At 49.1% G+C, this 14,368-nt stretch overlaps 1 protein-coding gene across 7 annotated transcripts in view; it reads right to left on the bottom strand.

The window, feature by feature from the left end:
- The window catches only part of ZBTB7C (zinc finger and BTB domain containing 7C), a 151,097-nt gene that overhangs the window by 99,569 nt on the left and 37,160 nt on the right, over positions 1-14,368 (bottom strand). Inside the window, exon 1 of one of the 7 annotated variants that reach the window (XM_074532649.1) lies at positions 4,310-4,462. The exons of the other annotated variants lie outside the window; for them this stretch is intronic. The gene's annotated coding sequence lies outside the window, so the exon portion shown is untranslated. Of the gene's footprint in view, positions 1-4,309; positions 4,463-14,368 lie in introns of those variants that run through there. 7 annotated transcript variants of the gene reach the window in all.

Genomic DNA, 14,368 nt, shown 5'->3' with positions numbered 1-14,368 from the left:
CTAGCCCCCAAGTGGGTGTGCATTGCCCTTCTGCAGCCCACAGACACACAGACACAGCCCTTTTCAGTGCTCTGCAAAGCTTTTGCTCAGTTTGCCAGTGGCCACTGCACCCTACCCATCAGGGGATGGAAAAGGTGTACAAAAGAGCAGCGTCAACCACAGCTCATCAATCCTTCAGCAGAAACAGCCTTTAATTCCTACCCACTGCCACAGGTTCAGGGACCTGCAAGGAGGGATTTGCACATCCACACTCCAGCAATCATTACACAGCTCCTGCAAAACCACCTGGAGGACGGCAGATTCACTCCTGCTCCAGGGGTTTGATGCAGACGGAATGGCAAAGGCTCTGACAAAGCTTTAGTGCCCCCTCATGCCAGTCCCAGCTCCATGTGGGGCTCACTGTAACAGCCACCTGCCTGTGATACACATCACCTCTCTCCCTCTCCAGAGTGCAGCAGTCAGAGAATCACAGAATCACCTTGGTTGAAAAAGAGCTCCAAGACCATGGAGTCCAAGCTGTGCCTGATCCCCACCTTGTCACCAGCCCAGAGCACTGAGGGCCCTGTCCAGGCCTTCCTTGGACACCTCCAGGGATGGGGACTCCAACATCTCCCTGGGAAGCCTCTTCCAATTTTTAACCACCCCTTGTGTGAAAAAAATCCTCATGTCCAACCTGGTGCAGGCTATGTCCTCCCCTCCTGTCCCTGTTCCCTGGGAGCAGAGCCCCGGCTGTCCCCTCCTGTCAGGAGCTGTGCAGAGCCACAAGGGCCCCCCTGAGCCTCCTTTGCTCCAGGCTCAGCCCCTTCCCAGCTCCCTCAGCCACAGGACTTTCCCTCAATGCCCAAGCCATTCTCAGTTTGGACAGGAAAGCACAAGAGGGGCAGAGGGACACACACACATTGCACATGGTGTATTTGCTGGCTGCCTGGGCTCTATAGATTTGTTTATGCTGTGGCAGCAATCTGTCTGTCCAGGCACAGCACTTGGGTTTTATGACCTGAAACACCACCCAGAGCAGCTCCTGAACATCTGAGGATGCAGCCCAGCCAACCCTGCCCTCACCCTGCAGGGGACAGAGGACTGTAGAAAATGGGTCCCTGTGCAAGGAGCCCTCTGAAAGCACCTTCACAATGATGGGGTTTCACACCTTTCTTGTACCCACGGGTGTAAACCAGGAGATAAAAGGCTGCTGTCCTGTTTGGCCACCCCAGCAGCAACTGGAGGGTGACAATGGGACTGATCCTGGCAACAAACGCCCCTGGGACCTGAAGGGAGGAGCCTTCAAAAGCGCTCCTGGGCGTCCCACAGCACCAGCCCTCTGCTGGGATGCTCTGGGGTCTCCCAGATTCTGCAAAAGCTGCCACTGCAGTGCAAGGGGGAGAGAGCTCTGGCATGGGATAAGGGTTGTGGACTGTCAGAGCTGGGAATGTTGCTCTGGATTTGTGCAGCATCTGGATCCTGCAGCAGCACCAGCATGTGGTAGTGGTTGTGACAAAGGTGGAGTAGGAGGAAGGAGAGAAGGAAGGAGAGGAAAGAATGAGAGAAAGGCAGGAGAAGGAGAGGAAGGAGGGGAAGGAAAGGGGGAAAAAGGAGGGGAAAGAAGGAAAAGGTGGAGAGGAAGGAAGGGTGGAGAAGGCAGAAGATGAGAAGGAGAGAAAGGAGAGGAGGAGAAGGAAAGGAAGCACCAAAGGAGAGTAAGCAGAGGAGGATGGGGAGGAGAGAAAGAAGAGGGGGAGGAAGAGAAGGAAGGAATCAGTCTTTGAATTAATTGTGGAGCAATGCCTGAATCCATCTGACACAAAACGAGGCCACAGCACTGTTTCCCCCCAGACAGTCAGCAAAGCAGCTCACCTCCTGTCTCCTGCTTGGCACAGACAACCGGCATGGAAAACGCCGAGAGGAGAAGCAGGGACACGTTAGGGCAGAGAGAGGCTGCAGAAACTCCAACCAGACCCTCTGCAACTGCAATGTGCCAGGCAGCACGGGAGGGAAAAAGCTACTGCCCCCATGGACATGCCAGTCTCTTCCTTTCAATCCCTTTTGTGAAAAAGGTGACTCAGGAAAATTGGAAAGGAAGGCAGGGGTGGTGTGAAAGTGGAACAAGACACCATCTGTTCTCAAGCCTCGCAGCTGGAAAGGGCATAACCTGCCCTTGGCGTGGCTGCAGGGGACACTCTGGTCCAGAGAGGACTTGCAGGAGAGGACAAAGCTGGGTATTCCCGTGCTGGGATTCACCCAGCACACACAGACACCCCATCACTGAGCTGGAGCACCCGAGGCTTCACCCTGCTCCCAGCCCTGCCCATGAATCCCCATGCAACGTCACATCTGGAAATATCTGCTTAGGGTGTTCACTCTACACTGCCCAAAAAGACGAGACACAGGTCAAGATGTGGGCATGAACCACCTCTGAAAGGCATATCAAATGGTGAATATGCTTGTGATACTGTAGTGGGGAAATCATTATTTGTAATCCTCATCTATTTCTTAGTGTTACATCTATTTCTTATAGTACACAGTCCTTGCTGTGGATTTGGAGTCATATTTCAGAGCTGAATGTTCATGAAGCTCAGATGGAAAGGTGAGCAAGCCCTCAGTTCAACTTGTGCTCCACTAGAAAGAATGAAAGGGAAAGAAAAGAGAAAATAAGATAAATTAAAAAATAGAAAGCAAAATAAAGGGAAAACTGAAAAAAAACCAGGAGAGAAATAGAGAGAAAGAGAGAGAAGGAGGGGAAGAGGGAAAGAAAGGAGAGAAAGAGAGAAAGAAAGAGAGAAAGAGAGAGAGAGAAAGAGAGAGAGAGAGAGAAAGAAAGAAAGAAAGAAAGAAAGAAAGAAAGAAAGAAAGAAAGAAAGAAAGAAAGAAAAGAGAAGAAAGAAAGAAGAAGGAAAGAAGGAAAGAAAGAAAGAAAGAAAAAAGAAAGAAAGAAAGAAAGAAGAGAAAGAAAGAAAGAAAGAAAGAAAGAAAGAAAGAAAGAAAGAAAGAAAGAAAGAAAGAAAGAAAGAAAGAAAGAAAGAAAGAAAGAAAGAAAGAAAGAAAGAAAGAAAGAAGGAAAGAAGGAAAGAAGGAAAGAAGGAAAGAAGGAAAGAAAGAAAGAAGAAAGAAAGAAAGAAAGAAAGAAAGAAAGAAAGAAAGAAAGAAAGAAAGAAAGAAAGAAAGAAAGAAAGAAAGAAAGAAAGAAAGAAAGAAAGAAAGAAAGAAAGAAAGAAAGAAAGAAAGGGAAGGGAAGGGGAAGAAAAGAGGGAAAGGAAAGGAGAGGGGGGGAAAGGGGTGAAAGAAAAGGGGAGACAAGAAAAGGGGGGAAAGAAAACGGGGGAAAGGAAAAGGGGGGAAAGAAAAAGGGATGAGAAAATGAAGAGGGAAAGAGAAAGGGAGAGCAAAAAGTAAACAAAAAAGGATGAGGTTAAGAAAAGAAAAAAAATTAAAAAGAAAGTCAGCAAGCAAGAAAACTTAGAGAATCAATACTTTCCCAACACTAAAAGAACAATCTCAAGTCACTTTTTTAAAAAGTCCGAGCCCTTCCTAATAAGATGCCCAACAGGCTGTGAATTATCCAGCCATAAAACTTCCACTTGCATGTGACATTTGCTGGTAGGAATAAATCAGGGCGAAGAAAAGAGGAGCCGCTTTGGAGTTCAATGAGTATTATCCTAATTCTAAACGCATTAGCAGTGGTCTGAAAGCGGGACATTGTCGTCCAGACAGACGGACAATGTTCATAACCAATGGTAATTTGTAGGACGCATAATTTGCTACTACCAAAATAGCACAGCATGTGGGGTTTTTTGCCCTTTTTAGTCTATAGCTGTGTCGTTTCTTTTGGCTTGTTGAAAGAAATCTGCTCTGCACACGCGGAGCAAGAGCTCAGACCTTCAGCAGCTCATAGAAAACAGGTGGCCAGGCATCGGGGGAAATACAGCCTTTTGGAAAAAGCTAATAAAATAAGCAGATGATTATAGAAAATGGAGATGAAACTGGCTTCTCTTTCCCTAACAGAAAGTCAGGAAAAAATAAGTTTAGGCTGAGCAAACGCTGACTGAAAACACACCCTGCCACCACCTCTCTGAGTTTTAACAAGAGCTTTCACCTAAAATTAAAGCAAAAAAATTTAGGAAAATAATAATCATCCTCTCAGGGCTGACCATCCCCAAGCCACACAGCTCAGCTTCCCCAGGCTAACCTGGCTGTTGGCTTAACACCAAACAGGCTGGGGGCTCAGGAAAGTCAGATTAAAACAGTAGATTGCTGCCTTAAGACTTCATCCCTGCCATCCTCATCTCCCCATCAAACAACAGCACGCAGCACTTACATGAAAGTTGAAATTTGGTCAAGTCCCAATCCTTTAACTTTCCATGGGGAGGGCGTTAGGAGGGAGCTCTCCTGCACGCTCCAGGACCGTGCGCTTAAAGTGTCGGTTATTTCACGGTGGAGATTCACCCAAAAAAATAAAAAAAATAAAAGAGAAGGGAAAAAAATAAAGCAAAAACCCACCCCAGAAAAATAAATGCCTGTATCCCTAACAGAGCAGCAGGGTGGAGCCAGCACACCCTTATATTTAGCTGCAGGCAAAGCCTTAAAGTTGTAGTGCATTTATTTTCCATCCAGCACATCCATGTACAAGATAAAAAACTCCCCAAACTCCTGCTATCTGCCCCATTCTGTCTTTCATGGCGCACACTGGGATTGTTATCCCTGTTTTATTTTTATTTTCTGAACTCAGGAGCCTTGGGACGTATCAGAGATTTCAACAAGCTCAGCTGAAGTTACCTCAAGCTCGAGTAAGTGCAGTTTCCCACAACCCTGGGAAAATAAATTACCAATTTATTTGTTTTTTCCTTACAGTGGAAAAAGGTAGTTACCAGGCATAAATCAGACCTCATATTTAGAAAATGCTCCACGGGCCGAGCAAGGGCTGCGAGTCCATCCCATCTCTACCTGCCCCAGCAGAGCAAGCCTGGGTGGCAGCCAAGGTCAAAGCCCATCTGCAGAGGGCACGATTTGCCGGGACATCCAACACAAACAGACACGGGGGAAGGAGGGAAAAAAGCCGGGATCTGCTCCCAAGCGCTGCCGCGGCCACATCCAGTCCCGCCTGGCCCCGCAGCTCCCTTTCATAGCCTGCCAGCCCCCCGGGCAATCCGGCAGATGCCGTGCGTGGAGCTGCAGCCTCCTCTGCCAATCCTGGGGGACGGCACAGGGCTCGGCCAGCTCGTAAAAAAATAAAATAAAAAATGAGCATCTGCACTTTGCCACTGGCACAGCTGCACCGTGACAGCAGGGCCTGGAGACGGGGCTGGGGGAAAGGGAAATGAGCCCATCACGTTACTGCAGGAGCTGCCACTGACCTGCCAGGGAGCCTTCCTCAAGCTTCAGGCAGTGAACTGAGAGGGATGAATAGGAAATTTTGTCCTCCTCAGCATTTTCCTGTAAACTGTCCAGCAAAGCTGAATGCAGAGGAGCATCTGAAAACCCCCAAGAGGAGAAGTCAGTCGTTTGCTTTCCAAGCAAGCGCCTACAGAACTTGTTTGGAGAGTCATTTCCTCATTTTCTCTTTATTCCATCAGAGGGGTTGTTCCCCCCAGCAATCCTAACCTCTGAGAGGAGGATAATCCACAGCCCACTCCATGAGGGTCCACATGCTCCAAATGAGAGCCACCACTGGGTCTTGCCTTGGACTAAAATATGAAAGCATCCACCAAGCCCACGTTCTCCCATGAAAAACTGCCTCCACTTCCAGCAGCACTCCCTGTCACTGATGCTTCAGCAGTATGGACCTCAAAAGTCTGTTTTTATCATATATCTTAAGAAAATTTGAAAATATTTCTCCTCAGGCATTCTGTGAGCAGAAACTCCCATCATTCCCACCCCTCTCACAGGGGGACAGGGAGGTGCCCCTGAATTAAGACAAGATGCTGTTATGGCTTTGTCCCCAGCTGCATCAATCCCTATATGAGAGGAGTAGGTAGGAGTGAAAAGCCATTTTTCCTACCCATCTGACATTTCAAACTGAGAGGCCATCTGGGATCTTTTCTCCTCCTGCACTCTGTAACAGGAGCTGACATTTATCCAGTGGCAAAGAAGGAGCATCACCATGGACTTAGGGGCATCAGATCAGCCTTTGGAATTCTGCTGCCCAACCCATCCTCAGGAACAAGCTGCCCAGAGAAATGGTTCACATCCCACCCTGGGAACACCCAAAGCCAGGCTGGATGGGCATTTGAGCAACCTGATGTTGTTGAAGGTGTCCCTGCCCATGACAGGGGAATTGAAACTAGATGGTCTGGAAGATTCCCTCCAACCCAAACTGTTCCACGACTCTCCTCCAAAGCACTCCAGAACTGTTTGCGGGAGTTCCTTAACAGAAAATCACGGAATGGTTTGGGTTGGGAGGGACCTTAAGGATGATGCTGTCCAATCCCCTTCCATAGGCAGGGACACCTTCCACTACCCCAGGTTGCTCCAAGCCCCATCCAAGCTAGCCCTGGACACTTCCAGGGATGAGGCAGCCAAGGCTGCTCTGGAGAACCCAGAATAATAAGCTTTTTCACCAGGTTTCACCACGTCACAGTGACACACAGGACATGGCCTGTGAGACAGCCACACCAGATGTGATTAGAAGTTGGTAATTAACTCATGATGCACACAGCAGAGCAGCTTTTCTCACAGCACAGCCCAGCTCTGGAGGGACACCCTGAGGAAAAAACCTTACTCTGTCAATGTACAGGCATTTGGAGACAGCCCAACAGCAGATCTCTTGACTGAAAAGGACATTTTTGTTTGTTTGTTTTGAACCACTGGTTGCCAGTGCAGGACCTCACACTGGGCATCTGTCCTACCATACAATTTGCATGACAGATGCTCTTTCCTCTTTCTAATTGTTGAAACAAAGTGGGCACTGAATGAGGGCCTTTGAGGCTGGAAGGGGCTTCAAATACAGTCAGTGTCCAGCTAATTCTGCAGGGCAGTGTCTCCAGCTTCCTCCACCCCCTCCCTATTTATGTTACAGCCATCCAGATCCATTTTTGCTGACTGTGTCCTTTGCCTCCCTCTGCCCTCTGCAGAATTTCATTAATCCCACTTTGCTGGCTATGGCAGGGGACAAACATTCTCTTATTTTTATTTAATTTCTCCCCTCTCTTCCCTGGCTTCAAAACACCATCAGGGATCTCCCCCAGGTATCCACACATAACATCCCTCAGCGTGGCCCAGGGAGAGGCAACATTCTGGGGCCAAATGCTTCTGCTAGATCCTAAATCCTGGTACCAAACCAGTGCCAGTGGAGCACATTGAGCATTTGGCACCTGATTGCTGAGGTACCAAATGGAGCCCAGCCTAGGACCAGAAGGGATCTCACCATCATCACCCCAGTGCAAACCTCTTCTAGGGAAGATGTTGCCCTTGAAGGCAGCAGGGTTAGGATCCAGAGCTGCCAAAATAGAGTTCAAGTGCTGCAGTCACACTGGGGTGAGTCAGTTACTGAGAAAAGTTGGGGACAGATCTCAGCACCCTCCTCATCCAGCACCACCTTGCTCTGCACAGCACTGGCAAGATGGCTTTTCCCAGCACAGGAGCTCTGGGGTGGTGCCTAAATGCTCCAAAGTACCAGCAGGAATGGCTGTGAGGAAGCCACCCAGGCTCCAGCTGCCTCCTCTCCCCACACAATCCACCATCAGCAGAGACACGCTCCAAGGAGTTCGTCAAAAAGGGAATTGGAAAGAATAACACGCTCAACTCTTATTTACCTGGGTGGGAGTTCGGCACTTCATGCCATCAGTCCTCTCAGAAATTCCAGCTTAACTGCTACAATGAAAAGGAAATATTTTTCTACACTGGGGTTATTAGATGTTGCCATAGTGGCATGCGTGGGTGTGCACTTCGATATTAGCTAAAGGCCCAGATCTGCAAAGATGCACATAAATCACTTAACTCCCATGAAAACAGCAAGAACAGTCATAAAATGACCCGAGTGCAGAGACTAGATCCACCCAGGCAACTTCAGTGTGTGCTGCCGAGGCGTAAAGGAGGGAGAGAGAAAAAGAAAAGACACATAAAATTTTTATTTCACCTCATGATGTTTCTGCATCAAGTATGTTTTTCTGTGCTGATGCAACACTTACTAAACTCTCCTTGACTCCTCACAGCTGTGATGGAGGGATGTGGATGCTGGCTGGGGCTCCCCACGCTCAGCCTGGTGTCCCTGTCTCCCCTCAGGGCAACAGCAGGGATCTGAGCACTCACTCCAACAACTCTGATGCCTTTCACAACCCCTTCTCTCTTCTTTGCCCCTTCTCTCACCCTCCCAAATAGCTGCAAAACAAATCAGCAAGTGATGTGCAAGCAAAAAGGTGGGGCTGGTCATGGAGACCAGGGGTTAAATAGTAAGCCGGGAGGCACAAACACATCTTTTCATGGGATGGAGTGGCTGGGGAGGAGGGAAGAGGCTTGGCTGAGAGATCTGAAGGCTGCCCACCCCTCACCTTCCACCCTTGGGCTCTGTCACTGCAACCTGGTCTAGCGGAAGGTGTCCCTACCTATGGCAGGGGCATGGTGAACTAGGTGATCCTTAAGATCCCTTCCAACACAAACTATTGTAGGATTCTAGGATGGCTGGAGAAGACATTGGGAAACCACTGTAGTGGCCTTCTCTGTGCCACTGCCCGAGTTCCCTGTCAGCCCTGGGGACCTGTGGCTCAGCCCATGTGTCCTGCAGCACTCAGGGGTCTGCAGGCACACAGACAAACTCCCACCCACCAGCACTTACACACGGGCTCTGTGCCAGCCACACGGCACACAGCAAGATTGTCACCAGCACATGGTATCTCATTTGGCACAAAACCCCCCACATAAAGCAAATGTGTTAAAAAAAAAGAAAGATTTGAACCACAGCATCCCAGGCCAGCTCCCTGCTGCAGCTGCTCTGGCACCAACAGCCCTCACAATAAAAGCTTCTGAGTCCTGGTTTCATATTTTTCCTAAAGGGATGCTGGCTTATCTACTCCCTCCCACTCTACAAAGCTACACCTTATACACATTCCCTCCATGCTCCTCCATGCGCTCTTTATGCAGGAACAATTAAGCTCTGCTCAACTTTTCCATTAACCCGAGCAGCCCTTAGTCATGTCTAACAAACTCACAAGTTGCTGTGCTTTTTAATTGGCTCCAAGACTCTCGTCTGCCCTCTCAGACACAAGCAAAAGGTCCAGTCCCTCAGTGCCTCGCAGTCAAACACCAGGGAGGCTGCTCCCTGTCCCTGCTCTGCGGAAGCTGGATGACTACATGAGATGCCAGACAGCTCGGAATTAGGTCCAGGATTTATCCCAGGAGTGTCTGGCTGCATGGAGACTGCAGGCACCCTCAGGATTAATTTGTTTAAAAGCATCCACCCATCTGCAGCTGGGTGGCAACGACATGGCGTGGCTCTGCCATCACTGGTGTGTCTCGTATCACTGCAGATGTTTCCTCACTCAGATCATTAGGGTCCCTGGCAAGATACCCATTCTGAAGAAACCTAGGCACTTCAAATTATTCCTAGTCCTCCAACAAACCTGACCCTTACCCACTTCATGGTTCAAGAATTACTGATGGGACAGAGAAAAAGCCAGGGCTCAGATTTGTTTCCTTGAGAAGCCAGATGAAAAATGTTACATGCAAACATGGCTTCAGTCAATTAATTGATCATGCAATCAGTGCAAACATGGAAAAGTATGGTGCTAGCAGGCTTTGGGAGATTTAGGACCATAGAAACCGAGAATTGTCTGCGTTGGAAGGAGCCTTAAATGTAACAACCCCCATGCCGCCCCTTAGTCCATTTCCTTTGTCACTTAAGGCACCAAAATAATCATCAGGGGAAAAGTTAATCAAGACCAATCAAGGCAAAGTCACCAAGCTGAGCTCCCTGAAGCATCAGGTAAGAGGCAGAAGTGCTCACCCATTATTTTACTGTCTCAGGCTACCTGCAGACTCAGGGAGGTGCTGCTACGCTTGGATTCATGGAGATAATTTTGCAGTCACAGTCGTTAGGGATTCATTTAGAGCTTGCCTTTGTAAACCAGAGAGCTTAATAAAAAAAATGCATGCAAGTCTCTGCACCTACAATTTTCAGTACATCACCTGCCCAGGGCACCATCTCCACTCTAGTTTCAAAGGGAGGCATGATGACAGGAATACATGAAGCTCATAAAGTCTGCATGAAAACAAGGGACCTCATCAAGTGAGAGCAACTAAGTGACACCACTGCATGGAAAGCTGCAAGGGGAGCCTGACACCTGACAATTACAGGCAGGAGCCTCCTCCTGAGAGCTGCCAGCAGCCCTAAGCTCCATCCCAGCACCCTGCCCAGTATGTCCCACATGGCACGAATCACCAGGCCAGAGCTTCAAAGGATTTGCTCCTTCAAGCACTGAACCCCATATCCACGAGGATGCTTTACAGGAGGTTGCCCCAGTCTCATCCTCAGACAGCAGAGCACAGTCCAGCCCTTCATTAATGACCTGAGGCTGCATGGGAAACATCAGGGCATGAACCAGAACAAAGTCAGGAGGAGATGGCAAAAAAAGAGGTGACCAGCAGGTGCTGCACCACACAACCTGCCCAAGCACATCTGGAACAAAGAGATTCAAAACCCTGAATCTTCCCCCCTTCCTCTGCCTTACCCCACTCTGATCCTCTCTCCCTTGGTCTCTCTCCAGTCTGCAGCATGTGGTGACTGTAATTATGGTTCACCTCACTGCTGCACAGCCACACCACCTCCAGGTACTTAACTTCTTTTAATCTTGCTTCATGTTTCAGTCCCTACAGCCCACTCGTGATGTCTGCTACTCTTCTTCCAACACCCTCAATTCATCAATAGCCATGTCAGGCTTTGACCTCCAATTTTCTAACTGCTCAGTTAAACCACTCTGCCACTGGCCCCGCTCCTGCCTTTGTTAAAAACGAGGGGGGAGGCTCATTTGCTTTCTTATTTGATCATCACTTCACTTCTATGGTGTGCACTCTGTTTCCCCGTCTTGAAAACCCATCAGCCAGCCCCATTCCAGACTGGTGCTGCGGCTGTTGTTACCTTTAATGAGAGGAAATTATGGTTAATGCCTAATTTTAATTTTTCCCTCTCCTTTAATTTTTTTTCAATAGCTTTCCCAGAAAAAGCAGCTTTGGCAGAGTGCTGCCACCTGAATGCTAATGAACGCCGAAGGGACCCGACGTGTCTGCCTCCCTGCCAGACATCAAATTGATTTTCAAATTGCTTTGATGACATAAGGTGGTTTCACAGTTTGGACCTGTGTGATTACCTGAGCATTTATCTCAGTGGGCTCTTCCACTTACCTGCTTTAAAATAACCCAGGCAGCTGGATTGGACCTTTGTGATGGAGGTTATCGCCCCCCAGGCTGCGGCCAGGTCACAGGAGCCCAGTCTGAATTTGGATAATTTGGATATGCCTGAGCCCCAGAAAATGAGTGTGGAGGCCAGTTTGCAGCTGAGCATAAACTAAATCTTTAGCCTTCCAGTTTTGGAGGACAAAGAAGACCCCAAAGAAGGTGGCTGTCCCATCCCTGGAAACATTCAGGTCCTGGTGGGATGGGGCTCTGAGCACCCTTGTCTAATGGAATATGTTCCTGCCCATTACAAGCAGACTAGATGGTCTTCACAAACCAAACCATTTTATGATTCCAAGATATTAATTTGGTTCAGTGCTAGGAAAGAGTTTTGGATGTCTAACGAAATTAAAAAATGAATTTCACTTGGGGAATTTCAACTGTTGTGCGTGGGCCGAGACAGCTTCTGACTTACTGGCTGATGTTCACTCCCGGGCCAAAAGCATGAGGATGAGGAAGGAAGGACAATCAGGGAGCCAGAGGATGCTCTGAGGAGCCAGGAGCTCCCCATGGAGACATTGCAGAGCTCAGGCACACTCATCCCTCCTTCCAAAACACTCACCCTCTGAGTGGATGCTGGACGGGAAGGAGGTGCGGCTGACAGAAGGAAAACATGATACAGGGATGGCTGAGACTCTCCTCCACGAGCAAAGACCCAGGAGGAGAGGAGCAGTGCCTGCCAAAGGGGAACCTGAGCATCACACGGTGCCAGGTGACAGTTTCAAACCCATGGGAAAAGGCAGCAAAGCAAGGCTGTCAAAAACACAACCCTGTCCCATTTTTAGGACAGGTGAACACCCAGGATTCCACTGAGCCTCGATCCACTGCCTGGTGAGCAGAGACCAGGTCACTGACTCTGCCCAGGCCAGAGGGATGAGAGACAGCCACTGTGCCAGCTGGCATTAGGACTCAGCTGAGATAAAGGCATAAACTGCTGCAGGCTGAACTCAGCCTCCAGATCAACGTGGATCAGAGACTGGATTAAGGGGGAGTGAAGGGAAATACAAACCACTCGCATTAACCTGTGGGTAACATCAGCAGTGACCCCAAGGTAGTATTTCTTTTATTCCCACGCACGGCTGCGCCTCGGTACGCACAACAGCTGGAATGCAAGAGGCTGGAGTGCAATTTATGGAGTGCTTTGTGATGACAAGGGATGAGGGGAACAGCAGGACAGTATTTATTATTACTATTTTACATTAAAAGGAACACAGCTCATCGGTGGTTTACATTTCTGGGGCACCTTTCATCTCAAAGATAACAGAAGCATCCTGCTAACAAGGGGTTGGGGGGTGGGTGAGCCAAAGCCTCACCATTGGATCTATCCAGGCTAATAAATATATACATATATAAAACACATATATATAACATATATATTAGGGGCTAGAGAAATTCAAATTACCGCCTTTGAGTGCAGCCATTTAGAGAATCACAAAAACACCATTCTCCCCAGACCTAGGGAATGAACCCTTGCTGTGCCCACATGAAGATGTAATCAGCACTTAGCAGCATTTCCCTTCCTGCTTTGTATTGCCACACAGGCATTCCCCATTTGCATTGTATACAGTAAAAAATAAATGACAGGCACCCTAAATAGGCTCTAGGGTGGGTTGGCTATTTTTTTCCTTCACCAGACAAGCATGTGCTCCTTTGGCACAGATCCTGCTTGGTTTGGAGAAGGATCACTGTGGCACAGGTTGCAAGAGCAAGCCCTGATCATCCTGAGGACACTGCTCAGTGCGCAGGCTGATGGATGGGAGATCTCAGTGTCCATGAGGGCTTCACATCTGCCTGTGGGTGTGTGGGTGGAAAATGCTCTTTACCAGATTTATTTGGTTTGCATGGCCAGGATGTTTTAGTTGCAGGGTGACTTCTGTGAGGAGCTGCCAGGAGCTTCCCCCATGTCCAGCAGAGCCAACACCAGCCAGCTCCAGGACAGACCCCAAGGCCAAGCAAATCAGGAATGATGGTAATTCCTCTGTGATAACAGATTTAACAAGAAAAATGTTGTTGTCCAGTTTTAATTGTGAGCACAGAAGAGCAGGGTTGAGAACAAGTAAGAGGAACAACTCTGCAGACACAAAGGGCAGTGGAGAAGGGGCAGGAGCTGCTCCAGAGGTGCCAGAGCTGAGATTCCCCTGCAGAGCCTGGAGGATGTGGGGATGCAGAGATGCACCTGCAGCTCCTGGAGGAGCCCATGCCAGAGCAGGGGGTGCCTGAGAGAGGCTGTGACCCCACTGAAAGTCCTTGCAGAGGGAAGCACATGCTGGGGCAGGGAAGGACTCCAACTCCTCTCCCTGAGCAGTAGCAGGACCACCATGTGATGAACTGACCATAACCCTCATTCCCTCTTTCCTTGTGCCACTGGAGGAGGAGGGAGTGGTGAAGGAAAGTGTTTTAAGTTTGTCTTTACTTCTCATTATCCTGCTCTGATATTGTTGTTAATCAATTCAAATAATATTCCCATGCTGAATCTGTTTTGCCCATGATGGTGTTTGGTGAGGGATCTCTCACAGGTCTCACCTCAACTCATGAATTCTTCATTATATTTTCTCTGCCCAGTCCAGCTGTGGAGGGCAGTGAGAGAGCTGCTTAGATGGATGCCTGAAATACAGCCAGGGTCAACCCACCACACCAGAGGATATCTGAAGAGATACTGCCAGCAGGTCAAGGGAGAGGACTTGTCCTTCTGCTCTATTATGACCCCACCTGGAGTCCCACATGCAGGTCTGGGTCCCCAGCACAGGAAGGAGATGGAGCTGCTGGAATGAGTCCACAGGAGGCCACGGAGCTGCTGCCAGGGCTGGAGCCCCTCTGCTCTGGAGCCAGCCTGGCACAGCTGGGGCTGCTCAGCTGCACCAGAGAAGCTCCAGGGACACCTGAGAGCCCCTGCCAGGGCCTGCAGGGGCTCCAGGAGAGCTGCACAGCCCCTGGGGACAAGGCAGGCAGGGACAGCACCCAGGCAATGGCTCCCAGGGCCAGAGGGCAGGGACAG

The sequence above is a fragment of the Zonotrichia albicollis genome, chromosome Z, assembly GCF_047830755.1.
Source record: "Zonotrichia albicollis isolate bZonAlb1 chromosome Z, bZonAlb1.hap1, whole genome shotgun sequence".
Classification (NCBI taxonomy): Eukaryota; Metazoa; Chordata; class Aves; order Passeriformes; family Passerellidae; genus Zonotrichia; species Zonotrichia albicollis.
The sequence above is the reverse complement of the archived record's forward strand: the minus strand, read 5'-3'. Positions and strand labels throughout refer to the sequence as shown.